Genomic DNA, 5953 nt, shown 5'->3' on the forward strand with positions numbered 1-5953 from the left:
CAAATCCTAAAATACAATCAACAGTACATGCTAAGTGTTTCGGTTTTTTTGTGTGAATTATGTGCATGAGGCTGGACTCCTTTCGTTCAGGTGAAACGCCTGGTTCAAATCTCTGTCTATGGCGCTGAAGCACATTTGCTTTTTGTCTTCCTGGGAAAAATTATTCACAATTGAATTAAGAAACTTAATAAATACCAGAATTTATGTAAGCTCATTAACTGCAGGATGTTGTAGACACTTCAACTAATATGCTCCTTCCACAGTTTACCAACAGACATTGTACTCATTTTGTCTTTTTACACAAACAATTTGAAAAGATATACATTTTGAAAACCGTATTGTAGCCTATATAAGATGACCATTGGTTAGAGTTTTTTTTATTTTATTTTTTTATTAGGGGAATATATAGCATAGTACTCCTCCAATGTCCTCTGGGTGTCAGCATTACATTGGGAGACCATAGGATACCTTGTCCCTCCCCTCACAAAGCTTTTGTCTGCTCCCTGAAAGAAGGAGAGAAGGCAGTTAAATAGAGCCCGGCATCTGATGGACTTGTTTGTGCTATTTGTAAATATGCGGTACACACTGGGTTGGATATAAATAATCACCGTTTGCAGTAACGGGCTTCTCTGTATGTAGCGATATTATGCTGTATAATGCTGTATAACTATGGGGACGAAAGGAATAACCAGAACAAGTAACTCCTCCTGCTTTTCGTTTTACTTGTCTCTAATGCTTTTTTTCGGAAAATGGGCTTTGGCAGAAATAAGGTACTCTATTCCAGAGGAGGTTAAAGAAGGAACTGTTGTTGGAAATGCTGCTAAGGATCTTGGTCTTGACATCACCTCTTTGTCTGACCGACGGTTCCGTGTTGTTTCTGAATCTAAGGAGATATTTTTTGAGGTAAACCAGAACAATGGGGCTCTCTATGTTCATAAGAATATCGACAGAGAGGAGCTCTGTCACGGCAGTGGTGCCTGCCTGATGGAGCTAAAAGTCATAGTCGAAAACCCTTTGGAAATACACTATGTTGTCGTGGAAATTACCGATGTAAATGATCACTCTTCTGCTTTTCCTGAAAAACAGCAGAGATTTGAAATAGCAGAACATACGTTACCAGGAAAGCGATTTCAGCTGCACACTGCTCGTGACCCCGATGCTGGAATTAACTCTATTCGTACATACACTTTAACATCAAACGATCACTTTGAAATAGATATCCGTCAAAGCGATGAAGAAAAAATACCATTCTTAGTGCTGAAGAAGCCGTTAGACAGAGAGCAAAAGAACAAACAAACACTTCTGGTTACAGCAGTTGATGGAGGTAAACCTCCTAGATCTGGCACACTGAATGTTTCCATTATTGTTCTAGATATTAATGACAATCGTCCGATATTTAGTCAGGAGATTTACCAAATTGAAATAAAAGAAAATGTTCCAATTGGTACTTCAGTGTTTCAAATTAATGCCACGGATCCAGATGAAGGTACCAACGGTGAAATTGAATACATGCTTGGAAAAACTCTTAAGAAAAAAGTCTATGACATTTTTGAACTGGACAAATTAACCGGAGAGATTAGAATAAAAGGAGTAGTGGATTATGAAGAAAACGATGTATATAAACTGGATATTGAGGCATCAGATAGAGGAACACCTCCACTGACAGGTGAGTGTAGGGTAATTATAAAAATAAAAGACATCAATGATAATCCGCCGGAAATAGAAGTCACATCGCTGTCAGATACAGTGTCTGAAGGCTCAAAGCCTGGCACAGTTATTTCGCTTCTGAGTGTGCGAGATAAAGACTCCGGTGTTAATGGAAAAATAATTTCTAGTATAACTTCAGACGTGCCTTTTCAATTACAACCATCATACAAAGAGAACATATATTCAGTTATTACTAAGGATTTTTTAGATAGAGAGGAGGTGTCACGTTATGAAATAACAGTAAAAGCCACTGATTGTGGTGAACCTCCCTTATCAACTTTTAAAACTCTTAGCATTCAGATATCAGATGTAAACNAAGTCTTGACTTTGAAACACTGAAAACTTTCCAGTTCCACGTTGTTGCGTCAGATTCTGGAACTCCGTCACTAAGCAGCAACGTCACTGTGAACGTGTTCATTCTGGATCAGAACGACAACGCTCCAGTCATCCTGTATCCACTCAGCTCCAACGGTTCTGCTGAAGGTGTGGAGGAGATTCCCCGCAACGTGAACGCAGGACACTTGGTGACTAAAGTCAGAGCCTATGACGCTGATATAGGATATAACGGCTGGTTACTGTTTTCACTGCAGGAAGTTACTGACCACAGTCTCTTTGGTTTGGACCGCTATACAGGACAGATCAGAACACTTCGCTCATTCACAGAGACAGACGAGGCTGAGCATAAACTGGTCATACTGGTCAAAGACAATGGCAACGTTTCACTCTCAGCAACAGCTACTGTGATTGTCAAACTTGTGGAGCCCAAAGAGGCTTTTGCAGCTTCTGATGTGAAAAGTTCAGCAAAAGCAGATGAGGAAAATAATGTGACTTTTTACCTGATGATAACTTTGGGCTCAGTTTCAGCACTTTTTCTCATCAGTGTCATCGTGCTGATTGCAATGCAGTGCTCAAAATCCACAGACTATACTTCTAAATATCTACAAGAGACTAACTATGATGGGACACTGTGTCACAGCATCCAGTACAGATCTGGAGACAAACGCTACATGTTAGTTGGACCCAGAATGAGTATAGGATCTACTATTGTCCCTGGAAGTCATGCGAATACACTAGTGCTTCCTGACAGAAGGAGAACATCTGAAGAGGTATGACATGTTTCGAATTTAACTGAAAATATTTTTCACGCAGTCACAGAGAATTTACTGGGGGTTAAGATATTTTCTTCCAAACTGATAAGATTAGAAACATATAAAACAATACTAGGGTAAATGTTCTCAAATGTTTTATGCCGTTTTCATTTAAATTTCATCAATTTCACTTACACCTCTCTGAAAGTGAGAAAATTTACTTATGCTACTGACATGACACTATTTCGTGGCGATATTGATATACTTGGTGTCCAAACTTTTGACTGGTATAGTTGTGCGTGTATTGATCATGATGATTTTAAATTTGGATTTGTGTTTAACTTCGGATATGTCTTTTTCAAGCAATACTTTAAGCTACTTCACGAGAAATCTATGCCAACATTACGTCATATATCATAGCGCTGTCCATGGTGCTGACACTGAGCTACACTTGGTCATATTCAAGCAGTTTTCAAGCCAGAATATAGGTTTCCCCTTTAAAGCTTTATCTATTCCATTGATTGATTTCAAGGAGCAAACTGAATTTATTGACCACACTACTCGGTTTTAGAAATCTGGATTTATAGTTTTCCACCTTATCAGGAATCCAGTGATCTGACTAGAGTCTCTTTGGGGTGGACGGATATAGAGAGTTTTTATCTGATGATAACTTTGGGCTCAGTTTCATCACTTTTTCTCCTCAGTATCATCATGTTGATTGCAATAGAGTGCTCAATATCCACTGACTATACTTCTAAATAGCTACAAGACAGTAATTATGATGGGACACTGTGTCACATTATCCAGTACAGATCTGGAGACTGAATCAGCTCATTAGTTTTGAAAACATAGTATCTCTTTTTTAGGAAAGAAAAACGGTTATGTGTTGCGGTCATAGTCTTAACATTTTCCCTATCTATAAACTGTAAAATACGTTTAGGTGTTTTAGTCCAGTCCATTTCAAGCAACAGAGAAATTTTTGCCGCCTTCCATGATGCTAAAGTCTGGTCGTGGAGGTTTTGCTCAAGTTGCGGTGATTTTTAAATCGGTTTTTATTATCTAGGCTATAGAAGAGAGTCATGTTTGATTTTATTGACACTTTAAAAGGTAATCAACTCAGTTTTGTCACCATTATAATACAGCAGCTTTTGCGTTGTCCATGGTGCAGAAGGTTTTTTTTTTTTTTTTTTTCAAGTAGCCTATATGAGGTTTCGTGAGACTACACATCGTACTTGAGAGGTTTCAGTTCAGTGGAATTGTGTTAATTGTGTTTTTTTTCGTTTCTAACAAATGTAAGCACTGAATGGTCCACTGGGTGTCAGTGTTACAAGTAGGGAATTGCTGAAGCTACAGGCAAAATAGACTCTGTCCCTCTGAAAGAGTATTTTTTTTTCTGGCATGACCACAAAGAATGCCATCTTTTCGGATTTTGATCTCTACCCTTCCCCATGCGAACGTGGTTTTCTGAAATATGGTCTGAGGACAACTGGAGGTGTTTTAAAAGGAGGATATATGTGGATGCCATTTTAAATGATTACACCTAAGGAGACAAAGGACAAAGACGCAGAATGATGTCTTGGTCGAGTCCTCTGCTTTTCTCTCTGCTGTTTTGCTTTGGTGAGCTGGTCTTCGCTCAAATAAAATACTCGACTCTAGAGGAAATTAAAGTGGGAGCTATTATTGGAAATGTTGCCAAAGATTTGGGCCTGGATGTCAGTACCTTGATAAACAGGCGATTTCGCATTGTTTCTGGAGCTCAGGACCCGCTATTTGAGGTAAACCCGAACAATGGGCTTTTGTATGTTCATAGGAATCTCGACCGGGAACAGCTGTGCGATAGAAATGGAGCCTGTTTAATAGATGTGAAAATCGTTGTTGAAAATCCACTTGAAATCCACTATGTCACAGTGGAAATAACGGATGCTAACGACCACGTACCGAGTTTTGCAGAGAAAGAAAAGGTAATTGAAATAGCAGAAACGACGTTACCAGGAGCACGGTTTCAGTTACCAGGCGCACGTGATCCCGATGTTGGAATAAATTCCATACAGCGCTATAAACTTAGTCAAAACGACAATTTTCATTTAGAAATTCGAGATAGGGGAGAGGATAAAATTCCTTTCTTAGTGTTACAGAGACACCTGGACAGAGAGCAGAAAACAAACCATAGCCTGATTTTAACCGCTATAGATGGAGGGACACCGCCAAAATCTGCAAATCTTAATATTACTATAAAGGTTCTTGACAACAATGACAACAGACCTACTTTTTCGAAAGAGGTTTATTCTGTGATGTTACAAGAAAATGTTGCTTTAGATACAATTGTAATAAAAGTGCAAGCAACTGATCTGGACGAAGGAACAAATGGGGATGTAGAGTATGCATTCGGGGATGACATGAATTCCAAGGTGTTGGAGCTGTTCAGCCTAGACAGAAATACAGGCGAGATTCGAGTTAACGGACAAATTGACTATGAGACAGCTGATGTTTTCAAGTTAGACGTCCAAGCCTCTGACAAAGGTCAGCCGCCGATGACAACGGACTGTAGAGTCCTGATAAAGATTCAAGATATCAATGACAATACACCTGAAATAGAAGTGACATCAATATCCAACATGGTCTCAGAAGATTCGAAACATGGGACCGTGATTTCTCTTATCAGTGTTACAGATGTTGATTCGGGCCTGAATGGTAAAGTCATATGCAGTCTGACGGAGAATGTACCATTTGAATTAAAACCGTCATTTAAAGAAAATATGTATTCATTGGTGACAAAAGAAATATTGGACAGGGAAACGGTGTCATATTATGACATTTCAATAACAGCTACCGACTGTGGAGAGCCTCCTCTTTCCACATTCAAAACTTTGAGTATTCAGGTGTCAGATGTCAATGATAACATCCCAGAGTTCTCACACAGTCCCCTGGAGTTATATTTAATTGAAAACAATGCTCCTGGCACATCAATATTTTCTGTGAACGCATTTGATAAAGACTTAAACGAAAATGCTGCAGTGTCCTATAGTATAATTAGAGGGGAAAGCGGTCATAATGATATGGCATCTTTTCTGAATATAAATTCTGAGTACGGACACATTTCAGCCTTGAAAAGTTTTGATTTTGAAACACTGAAAACTTTCCAGTTCAAAGTTGTTGCG

The 5953-nt window shown here is 38.9% G+C and overlaps 1 pseudogene; it reads left to right on the forward strand.

Annotated features, from left to right (window-relative positions):
• Positions 1-669: 669 nt before the first annotated feature.
• On the forward strand, positions 670-2819 carry LOC111238770 (annotated as a pseudogene).
• The last annotated feature ends 3134 nt before the right edge of the window (positions 2820-5953 follow it).

Source organism: Seriola dumerili, unplaced genomic scaffold (assembly GCF_002260705.1).
Source record: "Seriola dumerili isolate Sdu_G_001 unplaced genomic scaffold, Sdu_1.0 BDQW01001608.1, whole genome shotgun sequence".
Lineage (NCBI taxonomy): Eukaryota > Metazoa > Chordata > Actinopteri > Carangiformes > Carangidae > Seriola > Seriola dumerili.